This window comes from Dromaius novaehollandiae, chromosome 18, assembly GCF_036370855.1.
Source record: "Dromaius novaehollandiae isolate bDroNov1 chromosome 18, bDroNov1.hap1, whole genome shotgun sequence".
Classification (NCBI taxonomy): Eukaryota; Metazoa; Chordata; class Aves; order Casuariiformes; family Dromaiidae; genus Dromaius; species Dromaius novaehollandiae.
In genome coordinates, this window is record NC_088115.1 from 15111089 (window position 1) to 15138184 (window position 27096).

The following is a 27096-nucleotide window of genomic DNA, read 5'->3' on the forward strand; positions in this document are numbered from 1 at the left end:
AGAGTTTGGCCCGTGATGGGGTCGGACGCGGGAAACACCCCACGCGGCAGCATCACATCCCCCGGCACAGCTTCTCACCTTGCACAGAGCAGCCACAGGCACTATGACCATCGTTTAAGGCATCTTCCCATAGACGTTTAGTTGGTATTTTTAGCAGGAGAGGGGCGTTATGAATCCCCACCAAGCTGAAACGGGGGTCTCACCGCTATCACGGCAATCCCAGTTTGACTGACGATGGGACCCCTATAATCTGCCCGCGGACTGCTCCCGCTTGCTGCCGCCCGAGGCCGGGCCCAGCTCCCCCTCCGCTCCCGCAGACCCAGGAGGGGAAAATACCAGCGGACGAGATGGGCAGTTCGGGCGCTCGGTAGTGCTGGAGGCAGCTCTCCCGGTCGCACAGGCAGGCGGAGATGTTTAAGGGTTACAGAAAGGGGGAAAGGACAGGGAAGAATTTCGCTGTAAAGCGAAGACATTAAGCTCTTGGCCTGGCTTCCTGAGGGCAGCGCAGTGTGCCAAAGCACTGGTTTCCTGTACAATCAAGCTCATCCACTCCGCGGCCCTGCGATAGGGCCATGATGTAAGTGTGGCTGAGCCAAGGCAAACGGAAAAGAACACCGAGCACTCAGAAAGGCAACAGATTTTATTAAGAAGTTTAATTGTTTCTGAGGGTGACATTTTTCCCCATCTTGACGTTCCCCTCGCTGCGGTCAGGCCCAACGCATTCCTTCACCCACTCCTCTCACCCCACCTCGGCTGTTTTCCAGCGCGGGGGCACCCCGGGGAGCGCGCGTTCAGCTTCCCACGGCACCGGGAGCCGTCTGCGCCGCGCTCGGCTTGCGCGGGCTCGAAGGGCGCGAGGCCACGCAATGCACGACCGACGGCAGGACTCTCCCAGGCAGTTCAGAGCCCCGGGGCAATCCAATCGCCGGCCAGTCACTGACAACTTAATTCCTGTTGTTCTGCTCCCCACATCGCACGGCTCCAAAGGCTTTTGCTTCTCCAGTTCCCACTGCAGGAATCTGCGTTTTGGGAATCCCATATTCTCCAGGTTGGGTCAAACCATCCTCATGAAAAGCCCAAAATCCAGAAAGAAATCAGGAAGATGAGCAGAGGGGTTAAAAAAAAAAATCTCCACAGCTGCTTCCCTGGAACTGGGCAAACACTTGGTCCTTTACGGGGTAGAAAATTGAGCTACTGTTTGACCTGAAAGCACTTAGCCATTCAGCCCCACATATCCGGCTTGAAAGTCACCCGGCCAAGAGCAGCGTTTCCAAAGCCCAGCAGAGAGCATCTAATTAAGTCCTGCGGGCCCTGCGTGGGAGTCCGCGGAGCGAGGTCAGAGCCGGGAGGAAACCCCCCTCGCCGCGCAGGGAAAGTGAATCACAGCAGAGGCACAGTGGGTGGCTGGCGCTGAAGCTGTTTTCCATGGCAAGGGATGGCTGAAGGAGCTCACCACAGCTCCCAAAAGCTCCCTAGCTTTCTGGGGAGAGCAGGGTAAGCTGCTTCCCTCCCGCTTTCCTCTCTCCACGCTGGATCTTGCAGCTCCATCCCTGGAAGGATGCTCCTGGGCGTTTCGGCACAGCCTGCGCTGCAGCACCGTGGCTCTCCTCTCACGGGCCCAGCCCCACGCACCCAGAGCCTTCTCCAAGGATCCTGCGAAAGAAAAAACACGGCATTAACGCAAGGTCCAGGTTGGTTGTAACAAAGCTAATCGAGATTCCTCTTTGTTACCAAATTAAAGGTTTGAAGCAATGCGTAAAAGAGGAGACACACTAGCAGACCTCATGACTCCCTTAAGAGCACAATTCTGCAAAGTTACTTCCAGCACCGGGGCCTTGGAGCTCACCCTAAGTTCAGCATAGCCAAGGGCCTCCAGATCACGCTCCACGCTTTGGAGGATGGAGCCCTCCCCAAGGCCTGGCCCCCAGGGCCAGCGTGGACCATGTCCGTGTCTGAGCAGGCTGCCGAGGAGCCGGCCGTCAGCAGTGACGTTCGGTGTCCTGCTGAGCCGGGCAGCGCGCAGGCGCCGACGGGAGCGGAGGATGTGCTGACAACATCCATGGGAAAAACAGCCTTACTCAGCCACGTCTCTTGAGAGGGCCGAGAAGCGACAGCAGGCCAAAGGCCGGGCGTGCACGGGCCGGGATCCCAGCGGGTCCACGCTGGTCAGATCGGGGTTCAGATCCGATAGGACAAACAAAACGCCAGCATCTGGGAACCCCCAGGAAGGGAAAGCATCTCATTCTGCTCGCGTGTACGTGGGTCATGTTATCCCAAGGGATAAGAAGACCAAGTCCAAGGGACGGCAAGTCGCTGATCAAACTCGGCAGCGCTGCGCAGAGCTGCGGTTCAGGGCGAAGGCCGTGCTAGCGCAGGAGGGAATACGCCACGTCAGAGGCACGGACAACTCCTGCCACTCTAATGACAAGGAAAATCGCCTGGGAATTAACTGCACCATAACAAAATTGAGCATAACGAAAGTGGTTCCCAACATAACCTTGTTCCCCATTTCTGATCCCGAGCCTCACTTCCACCTTCGGCTGCCGTTAGGCTCACAAGCCTCTAGCGTGGAAACCACAGCTTAAACGCCACCCCGATATGAGCTCAGTGCTCTTGGATGCAGCTCGCTGGCCTCAGCTCCAGCATCGCCGTGTTAGGAATAAACACGACCCCGTCCTGGGAAGCAACCAGAGGATGAGCAGCAGCAGCGGCGTGACTCAGCCCAGGGCTTCGCTGGCTGCTGGCGACCACGCAGGGAATGACACACGGGCGAGGAAACACCGGTGGCCCTGGCAAATAACTCGTTTGAAGGAGACAGGGGTTGATTTAGGGATGACCAGGGCTGAGGTGAGAAACGAAGTAGCTGCGAAGGATTGTAGCTGTATACAAATCATGCTGGACACACATCCAGAGCAGAGTTCTGCAGACCGACAACGTTCACAGCCTTTCTTTTTTTTTTTTTTTTTTTTGCCTTTTTTCCCACTTTGCAGCACATTCCCACCACGTGCATGCTGCGAGGGTGAGGAGTCCAAGGGAGGAACTCTCTTGCAAGCAGCTTCTTTGGGGGGCCCGGAGTTTGGGGCTGCCCTGCACCAGGCCCCCGCGCACTCGCTTCTGTCCGGGGAGTCCTGGAGGAGCGGGAGAAAGGGGGATCCTTTCCCAAAGCCACCACAGACGTTTGGAGGGAGAACAGCAAGGAGAACATGGTCCAGCAGCAAATGCTGTCACCAGAGTGGAAGTGGAGCTCATCTAGCCCTCTCCATCCAGGAGGGCTCCCACATAGACACGTGTCTCCGACGACCCGCAACGTGCTGGAGGACCCCAAAAGCCCCGGTTACCTGGGGCAGAACCAGCTCCCACTTGGCTCAGACAAAATCTTGGCCTGTTTGGGCATATTCATCATTTGCTCTGCTCTTGAATTCTCGCACCATTCACTCCGTAAGATTCAACAGGTTTTCACGGAAACCCTGCCCAAATCCCTGCCCTGCTCCAGCATTAACTGGGGGCACGCAGAGAAGGGTAGAGGTTTATACCCAGGCCTCATTTATCCTGCAGCACTTATCGTCTGTTTGCTTTGGCCTTTGCAAGTAATACGCAAGCAAGGTTGGCACCACCTGCCCAAGATATCGACTCCTCAGAAATACGCTGCACGGAGGCATAAAATAGCCCCCGTGCCCCTTTCCCAGGAGAGAGGCCTGACGACCAGTTCCCGGGCTTCTGGGGAAAGAAACGGCGCAGCGCCTCCGAGCTTGCAAAACGCTGTGCGCAAGTGTCCCTGGCTCTTGTAAATGTGTTAAAAAATAAAACCCTTTAAGAGCTTCCAGATGTTCTGTTTATGTTGTGGTGTTACCCAGCTCGATCCTCCGGAGGCCAATACGCAGCCTCAATGAAATCGCAGCAGCCAAGGGGGACGGCGGGGGGGAGCGGAGGAGGTCCGAACCCTTTTCCTCCTCTTTCCCCCAACTTGGCCTGTTAACCCCCACGCTGCTGGCAAACACGCGGAGAGCGGCCGGAAACCCTCCCTCCCAAGCGTCGCGGGGGGTTGCACTAACCCGCAGCCCCCCGAACGCCCCGGGCTTCCCCGGGGTGCCGCAAAGCGGGGCCTCTAACCTCACACCACCTCAACAGCCCCCGAAGAGCTACCGAGACCGGCCTGCCGCTTGCACGGAGATGCAACAGGGCAAAACTACTTGCGACCGGGCGCTGGGCGTAGACGCACCCCGGGACGGACGCACACCTCCGTGCGTGCCTCACGCCCGGCTCAGGATTCTTTGCACAGGGCGTTGCAGGCGCAGCGCGCCGCTTTTGAAGTCCCCCGGCGCGAGCTGCGTGCTTGGTAGCAATCAGCCCGCCATAAAAGCGCTATCGCAGCTCTGCGCGCAGGCTCTGATGTGTTATCTCCCTCTCGGCGGCCCGGGCAGGGGCTGGGAGGGGAGGGCAGTCATTTGTGCGGCTCATTTGAAAAACGTGTCAGCGCCGGAGATCAAAGCCGCTTCCGGATGGGCTCCACCCCGGCCCCGCGTTCCTGCCGGCGTGGGTCCCTTCTGCGGGCGCGGAGGCAAACCGGAGCGCCGCCGGACCGAGCAAGCGATGCAGAAGCCTCTACGCGGTCGTGTTTGCTGCAGCCACAAAGATGGAAACACCGAGCGCGGGAGCTGCCCGGCCCGGCAAGGTGACTGCTGCAGGGTGTCCTTCCACCCTTGCCACCACCTGAGCCAGGGATGTTCGCATTTCTTGAGCGCGCGGATTAAGCACGCTCTTCACTGCCACCTTTCTCCAGGTGAGGAAGGAAGTGCGGGCAGGTTCAGCGCCATGCCGGGCGCCCCAGGTTAACCACACACCAGTTTAACCACGCACCGTGCACCGGTGCACTCGGACACGCCACCCGATGAAAGCTCGCCCTCCCCTCCCTGGTAGAGGACGAGAGCCTTGGCGACCCAACCAGACCCCAGCTCACAACAAACTCCCTCCTTCTCCACCGTCTGCAGATCCTCGAGGACCAAACCGACATGGAGGGTAACGTCCCAGGTGCAATTTTTTCCTCCGGGCCAGTTGCCTCCCACAAACCGCATGCTCCCCAGTGAGGCGTCATCTGCTTACCCAAGACCTGGCTCGCTCCGACACCGGGAGGGCGAACGGCACGTCCAGTCGGGCCACACACGGAGGGAGTCACAAGGTCTCCAGTGCCTAACGTTCCTCCTGGAGACCAGCCCCCGGGTTGTTGTTTTTCTCCTCTCCACCAGCCCACCACACCTCCCTGGGAGAGCGAGGAGAAACGTCAGACACTAGAGCAAGGGCTCAGGCTGCTCCACACGCAGCAGCAGCCCGGGAGGAATACGGCGTCCAGAGCAAACAGAGGAGGAGGCATGAAGCTTGCAACAGTAATGATGATCGCATGTGCGTTGCGATGTGCTTGCTGGGGATCCAACTCCCCTGCCTCCTGCCCCGTCTCCTCCAACATGTGCTGGAGAGGAGCAGCCCAAAGCTCAGGAGCAGCAACGGCACTGCTGGCTCCCCAGGATGAGCGCGTCGCGGCTGCAGGCAGCTCGAGCTCGCAGTGTGTGGGCAGCAAAGCCAAACAGGAAGGGAACCCAGCAGACAGGGAAACGGTTCTGGCAGCATCCACGCTATGGCTCACTCAGCACTCGTCAGCTCGAAATACCTCCCCGATACTCCCTCGCCCGGGTGTCCCTCCCTCGGACCCTCGCCCTGCTCAGACATGCCCCAGCTCCGCGTTTACAGCAGAAATTCTTCCTAGCTGAAAGGCTGGATTGAGAAAAATGCAGCTCGAGAGCTAGAGCCTGTTCGCAGTATCTGGTCCCGGCACACCTGGGCTAGATCCTCTCTGCATCGGGCGCCGCGTGCACGCGCCGGCAGCGCTCAGCCCGGCCCCGCGCCGTGGCAGAGAGACCGGAGACACCTGACGTGTCCCGCTCTGCAGAGGGGGAACGGAGGCCCCGACACAGCGAAGGCTTTGCAAAGGGCTGGGACGGTTTCGCAGGCAGCCCTGCCCAGCCTGGCTGGCCCCTGCCCTTCCAACCCCCCGTAACGTGGAGCTGGAGGACAGAGGCGGGGAGGAGAGCGAGAGACACGGCAGGTCTCGTGCTGCCCCTTCCCATCCCAGCCAATGACTTGACACCGGCTCTAACGCGATTTACAGTTTGGAGATGCAGGTTTATTCGCATGCCCCAACGTGCTTAATGACCAAAGTGCTCTTCAGTGAACCCAGCAATGGATTGTAAAATAAAGTCAATGAGGCAAGTGGATTAAAGCAAAAAAAGCAAAAGATCTAAGAGAGATGAAATAGACCCGTTGAGTCATAGCCTTTGCCTGCCAACACGCTCCATCCTCCCGAGCTGGGGCCAGCCCGGCGCTTGGGCCGACCGCATCTCCTCCGGCAGACGCCCGCTGTCCCCGCTGTCCCCAGCGAGGCCCCGGCAGCCACCGCGTGCCGCGGGCGCAGAGCTGCGGGCCTGGGGCCTCTGCTCGCTTGCACGGGTCCCCGTGGGGCGCGGGGGCCTGGCGGCTGCGTCCTCCCGTGCTCCTCCCCGCCACGGGATGCTCTGCTCCTCCGAGCCAGCGTGGCCCCGGACAACGCCGGACAACGCAGCACCCCGCGGCGGGGAACTTCGCATCCGCGTAGGGCGATGTGCTTGAGCAAGACGTCGAGCCGGGCGGTGCTGCTAACCGAGCCGTGCACGGGGCAGCGCGAGACCTGCCCGGAGATGCTTCTGCAGCCACGGCTTCGGCCAGCAGCACCGGGCACCTCCGCGGCCTTCCCACTGCTCCCCGTGCTCCGGCGGGATGGGGACATCTTTGGCGCTCACCAGGGGAGGATGGACAGGGTGGCCCGGCTCGGAGAGCACCGGAGACCGGCACCGTGCGTGGGGCATCCCGCATCCAGCGGCCGCTCCGGCCATCGCCGCCCCCACGGCGGGAGCAGCCGGCGCGGCGGCCGCGGGGCGACGCGGGAGACCTCGGGCTCGGCGCCGCGGGGACCGGGGCCCTTCGGACGGGCGCAGCCCCCCGCTCCCGGCATCGCAGAGCTCCATCTTGTGGAAAGCGCACGCTGCGGCGGCCCGGCCGAGCCGGCAGAGCCGCCGGGACGCGACGCCCGCGAGGCCCCGCCACGGCGAAGGCGACCCCCGTGCCCGCGTGCGGGTGGGCGGCTGCAGCTGCGGCCCGGCGCCTCCTCCCAGGGGCTCGGGCCGCTCCTGCACCCGGCTCTCCCTGGGGCGTTAACACCCGCTGCGAAGGGGCCCCGAGCTCCGCCGCGCTGCCCACGCTGCCCTGCGGCACGAGGACCCTCCGTTGCAAGCGCCGATCCAATTCACGGGGTTTCAGCCCAGATTATCTCCGTTTACCAACCCAAGCGTCTGATACAAAAGCCGTGCCAAACCCCCGGCAGCCTCCGGATAGACGGCGTTAAAGCTCCTCAGGCCCGGGGAAGCGGAGCAAATGTTTCGTTCCCATGCCGCCCACGCTGCACCCGCGTTAATGAGTAACCGCGTCCCGGACGGGTGCTGCCGGCTTGGCCCAGTGGCTCCCGCGCGCCCGGAGGCCGGTCGCTGCAGCCGCCCTGCAACATTCGGCAGCCGGGATTTGCGGCAAGGGCCGGCGGCTCCCCCCGGCATCGCGGCAAGCCCGCCGCAACCTGAACGTGGAGACCTGGTGCCGTCACCTCTGGCTCTTTCTAGCAATTTTTACCCCTCCTTCCCAGCGAGAAAAGGCCACTCATTCTCTAAAGCAGTGCTAAGTGTCACGTTTAAACTGATGGGCAGATGAAAGAATGAAGAAAGTCCTATTCTCTTTCATTTTTAAGACCAGGCGATAAGCGGAGAACGATGTCAGGACGTGGGAAACGCGCGTGCAGCAGAGGCCGGAGGCAGGTTTCACGCAGGCTCGGGCACCTGGTGACAGTCCTGGCTCCTTCGTTAAAAGCGTCCCCAGAGCGATGACACCGTGAGCCGGTTCACAATCCACACTCGCATCCTCGAAGGAGAGCGGGAAGGACTTCTGCCCTTCCTACTTTCGTTAACAGCACGGCAAACGCCAGAGCTGCTGGGGAAGGGGGCTGCTGGAAGCCCGGCGGTCACGTCCCCGCGAGCCCGCTCCGGACCGACGACGACGCAGCACGTCCCGACACGGGAGCTCCGGCACGAGGCTGAGCAGCCCCACGCGTGCCCCGCCGGCACGAGCCCTTTCTCCCCCATCGGCCAAATCCCTCTTCATTAGCAGCAGGCTAATCGAGCCTTTCCCCAGGAATGCCCCGGCTCCTGCCTAATCCTGCAGCAAACTCTCCCTTTCGAAGGCCGCCCTTCTGGCTGCTCGCTCCGGCAGAGCCCAGCGAGGACCCGGGAGCAGGACGGGCTCCCGGACACGCTCGGAGGGACGCGACCAAGCCCGGACGCCTTGGCCCCGGGATTAGACCCCCGTTCCCGAGCTGCGGCTGCCGCGTCTCCCTCCCGCCCCGACCGCGCGCGAGCTCGGCTGCCCCGCGGGGAAGCAGGAGCCGCTTGCACCCCGCGGCAGCGACGCCCCGGAGCTGAGCAACGCCGTCTGCTTTCCCCCTCGCGGGAGAGCGGCAAAGCTTAGCGGCTCTCCGTAAGCAGCTTTACGCGTTTCACCGTGCCGTTATGTCTGGAGCCCAGTCAATCCTACTGGAAAGCGTTTTGCAAACAGGCTGATAAAACGCAAGTCTCGGGTAATTAATAGATCAACAGACCAGGAGGCCCCAGGGCACATGAAGAGCAGCTGGTCCGAGCGACAGAGCCTGGGGACCCTGTGCCGAAAGCCTTCCTGCACGACCGGCTGCTCCGAGCACCCGGGGCTGTTTCGGGGCAGGTGGGTGCCAAAGCACCCTCAATTCTCCTCTCCTTTCCAGCTGTGCCGGAGGCGGGAGCCCCCCCCGGCCACCCACTGCCCCGTGATACCTGCCCTGCCGTGGAGCAGCAGGGAGGAGAAACCATCGGGCTGCAAATTTATTTTGCAGCTTTGAGCTGCTTTCTGTCCCGGGGGATTACCAATTTAAGCAGTATTTTTTCCTGTTCTGACCCTAAGCTGATTAATTCTCCGTGGCCCCCTTCCCCCCCTTCCTCTTGCACGAGGAGACGAGGGTATCAAACGCGGGCGCAACGTGCCGGGGGGAGCGGGCCCCAGCAGCCCCCGGCCCCGAAGCACGAGCGGCGGCGCGGAAGGGAGGCTGCTTCGCTGCCCCTCGGCGGGCCGGATCCTGCCTCCCTCGCTGGAAACTGCGGCTCTCTGGGGCTGCCCGAGCGGTCGAGCTCGAACCACCACTTTCTGATCGTTACCTTCAAGGCTTTTAGGGAAAAAGAACCACCATCCTTGAGGATGGGGAGGAAAAGCAAGGATAACTCCTTGTTATCCCAGGGCAAACCGGTGACACGCACACGCGCACACGCGCACACACGCGTGCATCCCTTTGCAGTGCAACAGGGAAACTGGGAGCACACCCATCCCTACAGAAAGCTAATTATACAATCTGCTGCGGTAAATTAGCACAGCAAAACACTTCAATTCTCGCAACGGACTGCAACGCTGGATTGAGAGGGAAAGTCACCTCTCGTCTTGGGGGAGATGGGTGCCCGGGTCGGGAGAAGCGGCCCTGGCTGGGGCCGGGTGGAAGAGCCTCGGCCCCCGGCCTCCCCCCGGCCCCCGGCGGACGGCAAAGCCGGGCCGAGCATCCCTCCGGGGGCCTGACGTAGAAACCAGAGAGCAGCGACAAAAATCCTGCGGGTGCGTGAGCCAAGGCAGAAGTCTGAGCCGTGGACAAACCGGCCTTTCCTTTTTGAATGGAACGGCATAAAAATGGGTAGTTTTCTCTTGATTACTATGATTAAATAGCTTCAGGGGGAACAGAAAGGCCCCCACTTAATTTCTCTGCGCATCTTATTTCTGCTGTTCCCACCCCGGGTGGCGTGTGGCTTTTCTCCAAGCGCTTTTTGCCTCCCGGGCTTTGCAGGCGTTAACCGGCTCCTCCCCACTCCCGGGAAAAGGGGCCGAAGGTCTCGGTATGTTTTAATTCGAATCGGTTGCAACTGCGGGATGCTCTGCGGGAAAAGCGAGTTTTCTCAGAAAGAATCCCAATGGCCTTTTTAAGAAAACGCAGCGTTGTCATGGCTCAGAAGCCCCCTGCTAACACAAGCCCGTTTCGGATCGCTCCACGAGTGAAATTTAACCCCGTGCAACGGGGTTGGGGCACGCCTGGGCCGACACCACCCCGCTACCCGGCACCGCCTTCCTCCTGGCTAAGCCCAAGCAGCAACATCCACGCGCTGGGTTTCAACCGAGACGCAATTCAGCGTTCCTACACTGCCAGCTCCACGCAGGACCTTCCCTGTGATATTGCTCCAATGTTCCCGCTAGCTTTTATATAGTGGAAGTCGCACAAGGCTTTAAAGGAGTTGGGTTTTTCCCTTCTTTTTTTCCAAAATTCAGTCCTGGGACTGGGAAGGTTGAAGGCGACGGTTTGGTGACCCCCAAGGATTCGTGGCAGCTCCCTCCAGACCGTTCCCAGCAGAAAAGCAAGCAAACAGAGTTCAAAACCTGAGACAGCCTCCGCGGCGACCTCGGGAAAGGACACGGAGAAATGTTCTTTCAGCAGCGCAGTTCCTAGAATCAGTCAGGAATTTTTTGAAACTGTTACTCACTGGAAAATGCCAATTGCTTGAAACTTAAACTTCATGCAGGAATATAAAAATGTAGGTCAGGAAAAAAGTATCCAAGTAAAAAGCTCCTTGTTCCTCGGTGCAACTCGGTGTCCTACCCACAGCCACCCCCGCGAGCAGCCCCGGCCGCGCGCTGCCCGTCCCTGCCGCTGCAAAAGCCGTCGGGAGCGCCGGCTTCCAGCCCCGTGCGCACCGGAAAATGCTTGAAATCTCTCTTTTTAAAAAAAAAAAAACAGGCAAGGAAACACTTTCTGCTCTGCTTGCGGATGGAGGACCAGGAACAAGGCGCTTCTGCGCTCCCAGGCTCCCCGCGCGGCAGAGCACCTGCTACAAAAAGCAGCTTCTCCCTTTCTCTGACGTCCGACATCAGATACGCACAAAGGCAGATTTCCAGAGAAAAGCTTCCTTCCGGAAAAGGGGAGACTGCCGCAGCTGGCAGCGCCCGGGCCACCCCCAGCCTCCCCCCCCCCCCCCCACGCCGGGGAACTGCTGAGCCCTTTTCAGCCCTTCTAAGTGTCGCAGCTTTAATTTCCCGAGCTTGTTTAAGTGCACGCGAGTCCAGCCCGCCTCGAGCTCGCTGCCCCGCCGCAACACGACCGGCTCCTCCATAAAAGGGGTCATTCAGCAGCAGAGCAACCTACAGCAAAGAAAGCACCCAAAAAAGATATTTTTATGCAAAAATGGGAGGATTGCAGTCATAAAATATGGGTTTTTTTAAAGCTACACCCACTTCTATGTTATTTTAAAATCCCTCCTCTCTCCTCAGAGGCGAACCACCGTCCCCACTGCAGGAAGCCCGATCCCATGGGAAGCTCTGGTCGTGCTACAAGGAGCTCAACGTCCATGGGGAGCTCCGCACAGCCGGGGGATCTGGAGAGCATGGAAGAGATGCTTCCAATGTATATATGCGTTTGACCTTTCCCTCGAGTCGTGCTTCATTTTGCAATAGGACTTTACGGACGTTAACAGCCCCAGAGGCCGCTCCTCCCGCAGCGCTTGCCCACTCTCCCTGAAACGCTTTGGAAACGTCCAACGGAGCAGCACGCGTGCCACCACGGAGCTCGGGACAAGGACGCGTTGGCCTGGTCTCGTCCTTCCAGGCACGAAAGCAGGAACGCGGCCGGGGAGAGGACGGAGGCTCCCGCACGCCCGTCCCGGCACCGCACGGCAGGCGAATCCCTGGCCCTCGGCACACGGCGCTGCCCGGCCTTCCTCCCACCACCCTCCTCCTCGCCCGAGCCACAGCCCTCCTGGGGCAGCGTGCCCACGAGGAGAATTCCCAGCGGATGAGATCAACATCTCATTTAATTGCATTTTTGCTTCTAGATCAAACGAGGGGCCGCGGCCCAGCCAAGGACTGGAGGAGGAGAACAGGCCGGGCGCCAAGCCCCGAGCACCCGGGTTTCTGCACCGAGATGGGGAGCAGAAGCTGGAGGAGAGGGTCACCCAGCCTCCAGGAGGGCTCTCGAAGGACCTGGAGACCTTTAGGTACTCGGCCATGGAGGAGGGGGAAGAAAATGCTTCCTCTAACTCTGGCAACCTGTGTGCCACCCAGCTAGCCTGTCCGACGGACCAGGTCACGGGGGTAGGGAAGGACTGGATGAAATGACATGCGGGGGACAGAGACCCTGCGGTTCTCCTGCTTTCCAGCAGCTCTACAGCATCTCTCCTGAGGCTGTCCCCGATCCCAGACGTGGATCAGCCAGTCGGTTGGGGACAGCCTTGCACGCTGTCCTTTAGAAGAGCCAAGGAACATTTTGCAACGCGTGGGACCTCGAGGAACAAGGGAGAGGAGGGGACCAGGAATGGAAATCCATCCCGACGCGTGTCCCTCTGCCAGGCTGTGACGACCAGGAGATCCCTCCAGCCCCTGAGCCTCCAAGCAAGCCTCCCTTGCAGCACGTTGCTGCGGCCGCTGCTGAGCCGTTTCGGGCGCCAGGGCAGACCACCAGCAAGGCACCGAGGGCAGTACGCCCCGCGCGAGGGGCAAATCCCCGCAGCCCAGGACCGCAGCGCCGGGAGCCCCCACGGCAGCTGCCTCCCCGCCCAGGGAGACGACGTCGTCCCCCGGCCCTCGCCTGCCCCTGGCACGGCTCCACCAGTTCAGGCGGGGTGAAACCGCTAGAAGCCACGTTTTTCATCAGCGCGGCAAGCAGGCTTGGCCTCTCGACAACCAGGGCTTTTTAAAATTTTATATATATATATCTCTCTCTCTCAGTCTAGCTCTGCTGCTGGCTGAGCCCCAGACGACTGCAGCTGGGGCCAGTCCCCAGGATAAACACAGCCTACCTGGGCTACGAGTGCCAGGGGCATGCAGGCACCACGCACGCTCTCCTGTACAAACAGGGCTGCAAAAACAGCCCTGAGCGCTGCAGAAATGCTTGCAGTACCGACCCGAGGCCAGGTGATGGGCTCGGGAACGTCACTGCGAGGCAGCCCAGCGGGAGATGCTTTCTGGCCGTGCAAGGCAATGCCCGACCTTACAAAAAGAGCAAGAAAAGACGCGCAAAGAGGCGTCGCAACTCGGGCCGTGCCCTTGCTGAGACCTGGGCACCTCCATCCTTTCGCCCTTCGCCTGCACCCACCCTCGAACGCTTCGCCCGCAGGCGAGCGGCGGCTTCCAGAGGGTTAAGCGGTGCGTGCCCGCGCCGCGCTGCGCTCCCTCCCTCCGCGCCCCTCTCTTCCCGGCACGGACTTGGAGACCGGGGGCTCTCCAGATTTAATCTCCAAGACAAACACACTGTAGCTGGAGCCTGCTCCATTTGCACTTAGACCACAGATATTAAACAGCAGCAGTCGGGCTTAAAGCTCTACCCACCTAAACCTCCGGCTGTTTTACATCCCCCCTTCGCCCATCTCCCACGCACGCAGCGTCACTAAATTGTCACCAATTTTGCAATGCGTCTATAACATATGGTTTGCTGGTGTCACTAGGAGTAACAAAACCACCCAACACGTGAAACGAGACCCGCATCTCCGGGTGGGTCTTCATGCGAGGCGAGGGGCTGGACGGGCGGGAGGCTCGGCGTTGAAACATCTGCCCAGATGGGGTTTCCAAAGCGGGGCAGCTCCCAAGACTTTCTGGACGTTGCTCCGAGACGCCAGGCGGTAACTCTGACGGCATGCAGCACGCCGGTTCCCATGAGAAAACGGACACAAAAGTCGCTTTTCAAGGCTAGGTTAACTTCTTTTTTTGCCCCAAATCCTGAGCAAACAGCCATGCCGAAGCAAGGCCCACGGAGGGCCGTTTGCGCACGCCGCAGGAGGAGGTATGGAAGCGGCTGGAAGACACCCGCTGCAAGCCCGCGGTTTGCACCTTGTTCTGGGTTCGCTCAGTTCTGCTAACGCCGAAATCCTTGTGCCGGACCCGAACGTGCCGGGTGCCGCAGCTCTGGAAAGGCAGTCAGCACCCGGCCTGCCTCGCGCGGAGAGAGGCGAGGGGCTCCCGGCTGTCCGGCAGCGGGAACCGCACACCAAACGCTGCTCTTCTGCTGCCGTCGGGAGCTGAGAGATCGGGTCCGTTTCCCAAATGGAGTAAGAGATCCGAGTCCGCTCGGCTCGGAGGGACGAAGCTACCAGGCTACGTCCCAGAGCTCCATCACGGACAGGGTCAGATTGGGCAACACAAACAACCACTTTCTGGCCACACAATCTGCAGGAAAAATGCTGGTTTGAGCAAAGCTGGCATCGAGAGCTCCCGTGGGACGCGACTTGATCCATAGGGAGAGCAGGGATAGATACGAGCCCTTTCTCTCGGCTACGCAGGATATCTCCAGCTGGATATCCCTTTCTGGGTGACGTTTCCCCACGGATCACGGCGTTCCTGCCACCGTGCCCGGTGTGCCACAGCCCCCACCGGGCCATCCCGCCCTCCACGCGCCTCCGAGCCGGCCCCGCTATGGCCACCAGCTCCCGGGAGGCCTCCATGGGCTGCACCGGCCTCCTCCCCTTCTTCCCCCAGGGATTCATCCCACACGGCAGCTTTCTGGAAGTTTAACGTCTTTCACCCCGGGAAATGTTTTCACGCGCCGTTGGGTGACCCGTGGGAGGAAGCAGCTACGCTCTTCCCAGCAACTCGCCCAACCGAGCTCCAGCCTCCATCGCAGCCTGCGATACAGGAGGTCAGCGAGCCCGGAGCGGGGTGGAAAGCTTCGTGTTGGAGCCTGGAGCTGCCAAGGGAGAACCTGGATGTCGCTGGGACCAGCACGGTAACAAGTACGGTGGCAGTCGGGAACCCAACTGCCTCGTGCCGCCGCTCTGAAGCCAGCTGTAAAACTGTCCTGGAGATGCTGCATGCATTAACCACACACGCACACACACACACACTGATGTTTTCATGAAAAAGCTTTTTATATAAAAACCGTGGGAGCAATAAAAAATATAAATAGTCCTAAAGGCACCACAAAATGATGCCATTTTAAGTGCATTTATTTTTTCCTTTGAGTCTGCGGGGTGGTATTTAAAGATGAAGGCAGGAGGAGGAACACGTGCCGCTCTGTCCAAACGCCACGCACCCCGCAAGGCTTGGTGGTCTCCCGGAGCCAGGCCGGGGCTCCGGTCCCCGCTTTAGTGACCTCCCGCACCTTTCATGTGCCACCCCACGGAAACGCACGCAGCATTTCATCCCCGCTGCCGTCGCCAGAGGAACGCCCCGTCCCCCCGCTCCCGAGGCTTCCTCAATATTTGCCTTCGCCATATCAAAAGGTGGCCGCGGCCCGATGCCTGAGGTCCCCGGCAGCTCGCTGGTGGTCCCTACACAAGCAGCCCGCGGAGCTCACACCAAACGTCCCCGGGTGCTCGCGGCCGGCCCTCGCGCCGACCACGGAAACCTTCAAAGGCGCCCTGCGAACAGCGGAGGCTCAGTTCCCTCCCCGGCCACCGCCTTCCCCGGCCGAGTCCGCCCGGGGGATATTTCTCAAAGCAAACTCAGTGTTCTCGGGGTTTACCCAAAATACGAGCCAGCCAGGACGGGCCGACGCTGGAAAGGCAACCGGCGGGGAAAGGAGGAAAAGCCACAAGCTCTGCTGCTCCGTCCAAGTCACGAGCCTGGCGAGGTCCCTGCGGTCCGGGGAAGGGGAAGAGGATTTTTCCTGGATTATGCAGTTCTCAGCTCACATCTCCTGTGGAGACCAAGGTGGGGACAAAGAGGACAGTGTCCCTCGCTGCCACCTCCCCTTCTCCCTGGAGAGGCAGCTGGGGCAGAGGGGACCAAAGCCTGGTGCATGCGACGCTCCCGTCGGAGCACCGCCGCCGGATGCTCCCAGCACCTCCCGCAAAGCCTTACGGAGCAGACGCAGTGCCAGCGCCCGCGTTGCGCAGACGGGGAAACTGAGGCAGGGGCAGGGCCGTGCTCCACTCGGCGCCTTTCGCAGACCTGCAAAGGGCACGCGGTGCTTGGGAAGGCCAGTCCCGCGCTGGGGCCGCCGGTGGCCCTCACCACGCCTCAGGCCTGCCCGGCCCCGGGGAAGGCAGCACCCACGGGCGGCTCAGCAGAGCTCCTCTTTCCAAGCAAAGAGCTTCACCTAACCCCAAGCAGGATGGCACTAACGAACAGTTAATTAACACCGCCATGCTTCCCTGCTGCTAGGTCAGAGCGCGGCCGCGGCGGCTGCCCGCGAGCCCGGTGCCCTCTCCGCCGCCCGCCGGCTCCCCCGCCGCCGCACTTTCGGTCCAACCGGTTCTGCTCCCTGTTTTCGTTTCGGGGAGGATTATCGCCGTGGCGATCGCCAGGTGCCGGGAGGGGGGCGAGGAAGGGCGCCTGCCCCCGGGAGCGAGCCCACAGCCCCCGGCTCCGAGGGCCGAGCGGGACCGGCGCCCCGGCAGCCCCCGCGCGCGCCCAGGGGCCGAGGAGCAGGACACCCCTGGCAAACCAAGGGCGTTTGCTGGCCGCGCTCGAAGCAGGGGCTCAGTTAGGGCCAGGACAAGCCAGAGGAGCTGCTGTTTCAGCTGAAGGCTCGGGAACGGATGGTGCAGGAAGGAGGAGGTCCTGCGCTGCGCGAAGGGGCTCCAGGAGGGAGCCGGCCCCGGGCCGGGAGCTGCTCGAGGGGACGGCGCTGCGTGACCCGGGTGTCCCATGCCACCGCCGGGGTCTCCCAGCCCTCGCCGCACTGCCCGCCCTGTTCCACGTGCGGGCAGGGCACCAGGCATCCCTGCTCCCCCCTGCCCACGCACCGGGGCAAAGCCACCCAAGATGGCCCCGTCCTCCTCCCCGGCGGCTCAGCAGCCTCGGAGGCCGGTTGCTGAGCTGGACACCGCTTTACACGTGCTCCAGAAAGCAAAACCACCCGCGGCACAAGCTCCGCTTTCCCCACCGCCTCCTCCATGCCCAGAGGTGCTGCAGTCTGCACGGGAAGCCGCCCCGCGCCCCGGGGCCTCGGCACGTCGGTCCTGCTCCTTCCTGGCCCGGGGACAGAGCGGAGACGGAGCTGCAGAGCCAGGCACTTTCCCTCCTCCCCTCGGGGAACCAACATGAATTTTAAAATTTCCTGCCAAGTATCAGTTGCGCAGATGTTGGATTCTTGGCAGGGACGGGGAGCGTGCTCCCCGAGGTGGCAAGCAAAACCCTCCCGAGCGCGCAGCGGCTGAGCGCGCTTTGCGAGCGCTGCACCGCGCCGGCCTCCCGAGCCAGCGGCGCCCGATTCCTGCTTTCTGCGGGATTTTCAGCCAGCGGCGCTTTGCTTTTCAAAGCTGCATTAACCCGGTCCTGGCCCCACGGGAGCCAGGGTGATGCCGAGCCAGAGCATCAGCTCCAGGGAGGCAGCAGGCTGGCCGAAACGAGCCGGGCGTCCCGAGGGTGCAGGCGGCTCCCCGAGCAAACGTGGTGGGAGATGCACGCACCCCCCTCGCCCCAGTGCAGGTGGCCCTGGCCCCTGCTCACGTCGCTTCTCAGCTGCGTTGCGGGAGCTTCGGGAGCGGCTCCCTGCGCTGTGCAACCTGCCAGGCAGGCTGACTCAGCTCGACAAGCACAGCTTCTTTTCTTGAAAAATCAGCTCGAAAAACAAGAGGAAAAGCCACCCACAAACAGGACAGCAGAGAGGTGGAGGCACGGCAGGGCCCAGGGCAGGATGGCAGCGAGCCCCGCACAGCACTTGGGGCCGACGTCCTCGCCCCGGGGCCGAGCACTGCTCATCCCTGCTGGGAACGGGGCCGCGGGGAGCACCGCAGCCCCGCGCAGGCTTCGGAAGGGCAAAACCCGATCGTCTCATCATGTCAAGCTCCTGGTGATCCTCCGCCCCCGCCGCATCCTGCTCACTGCTTCGCATCCGGTTTGGGAATTCCAGGAACATCTGCAGTCGCCTCCCGCCTAACTGCACATCTGGAGCGGAGCGCGGCGTGTCCCTACCCGCTGCCCGATGCCGCTCGGGGTGCCGGCCGCGTCCCTGTCCTGCCGGCGCAGTGCCCACCGCCCGGTGCCACCCCCCGGGCAGGGACCTCCTGCCTGCGCTCCATCTTTCCCAGCTCGTCTGCCTGCCCCTGGGACGGCGGTGCTGGCACCGTCCCTGCTGCGTTCCCGCTCGGATCACACACACGGATCGCTCCATGTCAGCTTTCTGCAAGAACAGCCCAAAGCACCCAGGGCTGCTCAGCCCCGGCCCCCTCCCCGCGGGTTCTGCCCTGAGCCCACGTCCAACTAACTGATGCTGAACGGCTTGCGCATCCCTCCCGCCCCCAAATTAGAGGGCAGCGGGACGCTCTGGGGGGAATCGGGAGCCCCCGGGGTACGTCGGGGAGGAAAATGTCCATTCGAGATGGCGCGGGTCACAGGAGCAGCTCCGAGCCCTCCCGACGGGGAGGCTAAAGCATGAATTTACCGTCCCCTCTGCAGCACAAAGCGGCCACGAAACCCGACGCTGCCCCGTAACTCATCCCCAGTGGCAGAGCGCTGGGGGCCAGCAGCAACCACCTGCCCCGGCAAGCCAGGGGCGCACGCTGGCACGGAGAGGGACAACCAGGACACGGGGCGAGCCCGGACAGAGCCGCCACTGCAGCCACGCCTTCACACCTTCCGTGCACGCGCCTGCCCCCAAATCCAGCACCACCGTTTCTGCTCTCTCCCCGCAGAAGCCGAGGGCCATCGCATGCAAGCACCGGTAACCCCATGCTTATTTTAGCGTTGCAGCAAAGTCCAGTTTTAAAAAGACGGGCTGTTTTTGGTGGCTCCAAACTGTAATTCTGTTTAACAGAAACAGAGAAAAAAAAAAAAGAGGAAAGGGGGGAAAGAAAAAAGTTTGGGTGAAATTTCAGAAGTCCCATAAACTTTGCCAAGTCCCGTAGCACATCCCCTGCGGCACCGCGGTCCCGCCAGGGCAGGGAGCCTCGCCAAGGAAGGGAACGGCGCGGTACCGGGCACGGTCGAATCCTGCAAACCGCCTGCTCGCAAGCCCTCATCCCAATCGCTCGCACAGGTGCCGGACCACTGCCCGCCAGCCGAGGGCAACGCGGGGGCTGCGTCGGACGACACCGATGTCCTGCCCAGCCCTGGGTTTGTAATTCCAGAGCTCTGCTTTTGCAAAGAGACCAGACAACGTGGCAGCGGATTTGCCACACCAGGCCCTCGCAGCCACACCAGGTCTCTGCCACCAGAATCACACACGGTGACGGTGGCAGTGGTGACAGTGGCAGGGGCGCAGGCTCCTGTGCCAGGCAGTGGGCACCGCGGGAACCCAGCATGGCCGTGCTCCCACGCTCCCGCCCGCTCAGATCCTCCTCGCTGTTTGCCAGGCAGCAACTTCCCTGCGTGGACGAGTGCTAAAAGCATGGGTTTTGCTACATTATGCCATTACCTAACATTTCAGTCACCCACTCGAGGAGATGAAGCAACAACAGCACACGGCGACGGCGAGTGACCGCGTCAGGGAAGGGAAGGAGAGGGAGCAAGACAGGCAAAAGGGATGCTTTGCAGAGAGGCTACATTAATTCAATATCATGCAAGAGGAAATTTGTTTCCCCTGCCAGGAAGGGAACAAAAGGGAACAGGGAGCAGAAGCAAGGCCACCTCCTCCTTGCAGCCCGAGCGAGAAGACTGGTGACTTGCACTGCTCAAGCAGCGCTCAGCCGGCAGGTCAGGCCAGCGACCCGCTGCCCCGGTGGGCATCCCCGGGCGCGGGACCGGCCTCGGCGCCTCCAATTAGGACAAGGGGAAGGGGACTGAAAGGAGAAAGGAACTCTGCTTAATTGAGAAACTGCGGCCAGGCCGTGTTTGCCTAAGATTATACCGAGGAATGCGAGTCCCCTTTATTGCGTGTTCAGTCGCTTGAAACAGAAATGAATAGAGTGGACTCCAGGCGGGAGAGGAAAAGAAAAATAGAGATTCATATGACCTGGATTTAGGGTTGGGACGAGATCTGGTGACTGCCCGAGGAGCAGAGGGGCTGCACGCCGGTGCAGCCCCCACCTTCACCGTGCTCCTCCGAAAGCCCGAACCCCGTCCCCAAGGTCCCTCCGTCCCTCCCGCGGGGTTGGGAACAGGCACGTGACATCTTCAGAAGAGACCTTCGCTCAACGCTAGCACCCGTGGCCAGACCCCAGGGCAGACAGGCTCTCAGCTCCTCGCCACGTGCTCCAGCTCCCAAGGAAATGGGGGAGCTGCAACGAGCTCAGATACTTCTGTGGATCTTGGCTGAAGCGACTATTATTCTGGCCTGGATCACACAGGCCATTTTATGAGCTCTCGCAGGGAGGGCGGCACCGCAGCGGCTATCGATCCCTGGCAGCGCCAGCATCTCCAGCTGCCCCGAGGCTTCCTGGCGGTGACGGCAAACAAGCCCGAGCTGCTGCATTTCAGGGTGTTCTTGGACTTGCGTCAAACTTCCAAAACACCCCTTTGCTCCTCAACTTCCCACCCTGAAATCAGACACAGTCACCGAAGCTGTGGGCTGAGACACGCTCAAAGGCCGCCATCAGCACAAGGCGACGGGAGGCAGCGCAAGGGCTGCAGCCGTCATTCACCTGCCCTCTACGGCATGGAAAGCCGCGGTGCTCCGTGGCACCAGGTCTGCACAGCTGCCCCTTCCAGCCCCACGGCCATCGCAAGACCCTAGCTGTCAGCGACAGCGCTAGGACGCAGGATCTATTTTTATATATGCAACCCTTCTGCCCTTCTCCATATTGCAAATCCACCAAGTTGGGCACCCTCTCCAGTAAAAACAGCCTTCGGAGAGAGCAGACCGGCGTGCCGGTGCGCTCCACGCCGGGACGGAGACAGCAGCCTACGAGAGCGCAGAACAACAGCGGCACTAAAACCTCGCAAAACAGCGCTCCGGACCGGCGCACGCTGAAAGCGCTTTGGTTGTCAGTTAGCGGGTTTTGGAAACGTGACATGCAACAATCTAGTATTACAGAAAAGCCCACGAGCGTTTGGCACTTGCAGAGTTTGGCTGCCCTGAGGTGAAAACAGCCTCTTTTTTTTGCACGTCTCATCCTCCTTTGCTGTAAAGCAGCCTTTGGGGGAGGAAGAAAGCACATGTCACAACACCCCATCCCCAACCAGCGCTATATAGACAGACTTCACAGCGCAGGACGCACCCAGGCTCCCTTCGCCGATGCTGTTCACGGTTCCAGCGGTGCCCACGTGCAATAGGAGCAACGCCGCATTTTACAGCGGTTATCTGTCCGCCTTCACGCTCCCGCCTGCGATGCAACGACACTCGGGGCTGTCACGGGAGGACGCCGAGCTCACGCTACTCTTGCGGGTGTATCAGCACCACGTTGCAAGAGTATCAGCATCTTTGAGTATGAGAAGTGGTGCGTGTCCCCCTTTCCTTTGCATCTGGGCATAGCTCTTGTCCTGGGCTCTGGAAAACCACAGAATCATCCTTTAAAATTGCTGTTCCCAGCTGCATTTCGGGACACCGGGAATGAGCAGCCTGCGCCAGTGGGAGGGCAGCCCCGGCGGAGGCCCCCCGCCCTCGGCCACCACGCACCAGGCCTGTCCCAGGCCGGTGCCATCCGCGCCGGGATAAAGGAGCTTTGTGCGAGGCAGATCTCTCAGCACCTTCCTATATGGAATTTGATCAAATTGGACTTACGATCTTAGCAGAGCTTTGAAACCCCCCTCCCTGCTCCTCTCCCCCCTCCTCCCAACCCAACCGCAGATGTCAGCTGTGACATTAAAGACGGGCAGAGACGATGGGGGGGGGGGGGGCAGGTGGCCCCACCGCAGCAGGCGCACGCCCCGGTCCCGGCACGGGGTACAAGCCACGGGATTGCGCCGGAGCTCTGAGTCCGGGCGAGCGGATGGCGACGACGGTAGCAGGTCTGCGAGCAAACCAGCAGCGCGGCGGGACGTGCACGTGTGTGCACGCATGCTCCCGGGCACCGTCATGCGGAGGAGCCGGACAGACATCTGCATCGGAGCCATTCCTCCAGCTCCGAGGGGCCTGGACAGTCCACCAGGTCCCTTTGCAGGGTCCCCAAAGGGCTCACGAAAAAAGCAGTGGCCGAAAGATTTGCAAGGATCCAGCTTAAAGAAACATAAGGTTAAATGAGAAAAGAGAAAGCAATGGAAGAGTCTATCCAAGAGCAACATAATTTGGCAACTTTGTTTGGAAAAATTAATAATTCTGCAACATTTCAAGAGAGCGGAAGTGGTTCCTTCAGATGGAGAAGGAGAGAGAAAAGGCAGTCTGGAAACCCAGAAACTCTTCGACTTTCTATCCACAATCAAAAATGAGGCTGGGAAAAAAGGAGAAACACAACATGTTGTTGATGACTTTTCCATTAACTACGAACATTTAAACCCCCTCTTTGTATTCCAGCCTTTGCTTTCAGCCTCAGCAGGCCCCGCTTTTTTCCCCTCCCCTCCCTCCTTTTTAATAATAATAAAAAAAGTTATATGACTTTAATTAAATGCACTTATTAAAAGGGTGAAATATTTGGAGAGGCTGTTTTTACGCTGGAGGCACATTTTCCAGCATGCTGCAGAGTGTCTGCATCCGCCCGCCCCAGGCAGTTTTTAATGCACAAATAAATCCCCACCTGAAGTGCTGACAGGTTATTATGCAGTGTGGCAGCCAACTAAAGTAAACACAGGGGCAAAGTTTTAACCTCTTGCAGTCGCAGAGCCTCTCCCCCGCCGAGCCGGGCTCAGGTGTAAACGACCGGCAGCAGAAGCACCTTCCTCCAGGCCCTCCGCAGCCGGCCGCTCCCGCCGCCGAGCACGGAGCAAGCGGCCCGGGACCCAGCGCCAGCCCGGCCGGCGCACGCCGACCTCCGCGAGCGCTCGCGGCTGGTGCGTCAGCCCGGGGACAAGGGCGGCCGGGCTCGGGCAGCTCGCGATGCCGAGCGCCTCGCTCGCGATGGAAGTGCCGGGAGAGCGGGGAGGAACGCTCCCCACCGAGTCCCGCCACGTCGCTCCCACGCCAGCGCCCAGAAGGAAGAAAATCTGCTCGTGCATGGTGTTTCCCAGAGATGCATGAACAGAAAGCATTTTGGGGGGGAAACATTAAATAAACCAGAGCTCAGTGAGTGGTGGGAGAGTTGTTGCACCCGCCGGCGGCCCCTCAATGCACTAGGGATGCCGGACAAGCTGCACGGATTTTGGGACAGCAAAGGGAACACCAACTGAACTGGATTTCTCCTGCTGCCATTGGATCGGCAGTGCCACAGACGAGAGGACCGGGAATTCCCGTCGCCCCTCGCCAGCCCCAAAGCTCCTACTGCAACCAGCGGTCACCAGGACCTGGGTGCTCCAGCCCTGCGAAAGCCGGCCTGCATGGGCGCCTTCGGAGCTCAACCGCCAAGAAAAGCAGCTTCCAAAGGCAGCGGCCACTTCTGTAAGTTTTAAGTCAATGCATTAAGCTCTTTCTTCCAAGGCTAAAAGGATGTTGCACCAACCTCCCTTCTCAAGCTCGTACGAGGACAGAAAACACCGCGTTCCTAGTAGCATCCCAATCTCTCGCACTTGGCCGTATGAGGAATTCTCTGCCAAAACAGGTTATTTACACAGAGCAGCCCGAGCTGCAGAGAGACCAAGGAGGCAGCTCAGCCGCTCGCGAGGCCGACTCTCACCCCTGAGCGCAACGGCTCCGAGGATGAGCCGGAGGAGCTCGGCCTCCGCAGCCCGGCCGGTGCTTGGCCAGCCCGCGACGGAGACAGGCTTGAACAGAGTCATCTCCCTTGTCTGAAAAAATTAAGGTCTCAGCTTTGCTTCCACATCTGACAAGATGCCGCACGCTTGCTAATCCTTGGAGGAGATTAACTTTTTATTTAGAATTCTTTCCTTTAAATGTAGCAATTATGAAGGGCTTTTTCCCCCCTAAGCTCTTGGCAAGGGGAACGCTTTCTCCAAGTTTGCTGAGACTGTTTTAGTTAAGAGTTGATCACGGCTCTAAACCTTCCAGTCAAACCCACGGGGGCCTCGCGCACAGGGATGTGACCCGCGGGACGGGACAGCCACGGCCGCGAGAGCCTCCGCGGGCACCGCCAGCGACACGCACGGCGCTGGGGACAGACCCTGTGTGCAGAAAGGGCATTTGTCAACGCCGCGCACGGGGTTAAGGAGACCCTCGTCCCCCAGTATCAGCCCCAGCCTGATGTCGAAGATGCACGTGAAAACCCGAAGCTGGATCCGCTCTGTAAAAAGGGACAAAGAAGCTGCACCAGCCCCGAATGGAAATGAGGAGTCGGAGATGCTGAGCTCCAGGGAGGGTTTCTCCCCTGGCAGAAACCGGCAGTGCCACAAAGTCGGCAGCGATCTGCTGGTACAGGCAGGCCAAAATTTGGCCCATAAATCTTACAATAAAGTTGCTGGACAAAGTTACTGTCGACAGATTCTCCTCAAAGGCATTTTAATTGCTCCTTCCCTGCTGGGCTCACAAATCAGAGAAGTGCCATGTTTCGCCCAGAAATGGCTGCAATCCACTGCTGGAGGACGCCAGTCCTGGAACATCTAGCAGGAGATAAAAGGCATCTTCTGCCCCCAGGAATCCCCCCAAACCCCAGGCCCTGGCTCACCCAGCAATGCCGCAAGGGCCTGGACCCTACCGCCGACCCCAGGCACCGGGGACACGGTGGGACACAAGCTGTGCCCGAGCGGGCAGGGTGTCCCAGGCCCCGGAGGAGACGCACAGCCCTCGAGCATCGGCACCAAGGCGACCTCCGGGCACCAGGAAAACCCGCACAGACCTCGCTGCTCTCGACAGCCAGCGTATCGGCATCACAAAACTATCGCTCGGCCCAACCTTTCCAACCTATATACACACAGAGAAGCCTAAAAACATGACAACGCACTATTTCACATGCGGCACAGGAACCGGGGCGCAGTTGATATGCAGTCGGAGGAAGGATGCCCCGAATGGAGCAACGGCAACCCTTACTGTATATTAAGGGGGGCGGGGGTATCAAGTGTCTGTAGCTGTCAGAAGGCATTTCTATAGCTTTGGTGAGACAGACACAACTAATTTAGCGTGGCCTCGCTGAGGTGTATTAAGCTGTCAGTCTGGATGATATGAATTTAATCACTCGGAGCAGATCAAAGCTCCAGAGCGCTGTTGGTGGTGGGCTGGACACACACGGGTAGAGCAGAGGATGAACGTGCAGTGGCATACGACAGAGCAGGAAAAGCCTGTACGATGTGTACACGGCCCGGCACGTTCCCAAGACATCACCGGCCCGCAGGTATCATCCCTGCAGCCAGATGCTGCTGCACAGCACCTGCCTCCCAGCCTCCTGCAAACAGCGTGCTGAAACGCTGCCCAGCTGCACGGGACGGACCCGGCGTCCCCGTCCCGCACCCGACTGCTCCCCGAATGGTGGCCGGGAGGGGATGGAAATCAGTTCTGTCACAGCTGGAAGGACAGACTCCCATGGCTGCTGCGATTTAATCTACATTTCCCTGGGATGCATTAGCCTCTGCCTACTCCATTAGTTTTTACTGAGGCTCACCAGGCAGTTTTTACTGGGTTTGTGCAGCGGGAGGGAGCGTGCTGGCCGGGCCATCCAGACGCTGCGCGCTGCCCACGGAGCCAGGAAATTGCGAGCGCACCAACAGACCCAGGGAAAGAAAACATCTCCTGCAGAAGTCTGCCCACATCTGGCACCCTGACCGAGCCCAGACGGAGCTCGCTCGCGCTCGGGATCTGGACAGAGTCCTGCCGTGCCCGGCTGCTCCTCCGTGCAACGCAGACCCTGCGTGCAACGTAACCCGGCACACAACATGTCAGCCAGATCGCCTGGGGTGGCCTAAAGACAGCGATTTTCTGCCATTTCAATTAACCCAGCAACACGCGACATCCATGGGAGAACTGCCTCCTAAGAGCACGTCACACCCCGGGGCACAGACACCCTCTCCCGCGGCAGAGCGAGGTGGCTTGGTGCAGCCGAGCCGGGACAGCACGGCCGGGAAGCAGCAGCAGTCACTGCTCTGCCAAAACCGCACAGATGCCAAGGAAAAGGATTCTGCAAAACAGTGTGAAACTCGGTGGGAGGAGAAATTACACATCTTCCTCACCAGGACCTGCCACCTCCGAGACATCTCCAGTCTTGGCAACAAGCGGAGAACAACGCTAGCTTGAGAGCGCAGCACCCGTTCCTGGGTACTGCTGGGAGCGATGCTCAGCAGCGCTCCCAAAAACAAAAATCTAACTTGCAGAAGTTCAGCCCAGACTTCAGCAGCTCCCAAGAACTCCACCGTGCCTCCCAATTACCTAGTGCAGCCGCGTCTCCTCTCCCCCCGCTCCGCTCCTGGCCGCGCGCAGAGCGCCATGCGAGCGGGTTACATAAATCTAATTAGCAGGGCTCCACTTTCAGCATGGCAAACGGCTACGCTAATCCTGGATTTGTTCTCCTAGAAACTAATTTAATCATACAGTGCCAGCCAGGCTGTTCACGTGGCTGAGGGCAAGAGCAAACCCCAAATCTCTGCCCCCAGTAACGAGCCATCCCGGGTAAGAGCGCCGAGGACACGGCTTTCCCGTACTGCACCAGAGCAGCACACCTGGGGATCTGAATCCTCTGACGTGTCCCAGACAGAACCTACTTCTTAAAGAAAATCTCAGTGTGAAAATCTGGAGAGATTTGGGGAGAAAGGCCAGGCCCGGGATGAGCTCACAGCAGCCCGCCCAGCTCTGCCCACGAGGCTGCTCAGCACTAGAAACACGCTTCCAAAGCCCTTCCAAGCACCTTTCAGACTTGCGCTGTGAAAGGGAAGGCTAAGTACCTCCAACCTCAGTAGAAGCAGGTCTTATTTAATTCATCTTAATTCGCGATCTCCAGGATTACCCAACATCAGCAGCAGTCTTCCCCAGGCACTAGAGGTGAAACAGTTATCACCAGCACCCGTGCACAGCAGCTGAATCCCTCCAAGCTCATTGTTCTCTGCAAATCAAGAGTGTTTAAAAGAAAAAGAGAAAGCTTTGAACAGGTAGACAACTGTGTTCAGATTTCTTTTATGTTGTTGTTTGTTTTCTGG

At 60.3% G+C, this 27096-nt stretch overlaps 1 long non-coding RNA gene across 1 annotated transcript in view; it reads right to left on the reverse strand.

Annotated features, from left to right (window-relative positions):
* Positions 1 to 622: 622 nt before the first annotated feature.
* Positions 623 to 27096, reverse strand: part of LOC112990614 (uncharacterized) — a 52048-nt gene continuing 25574 nt past the window's right edge. The window contains exon 2 of the long non-coding RNA XR_003261107.2: positions 623 to 1653. This is a non-coding gene — a long non-coding RNA (uncharacterized LOC112990614). The remainder of the gene's footprint in view (positions 1654 to 27096) is intronic.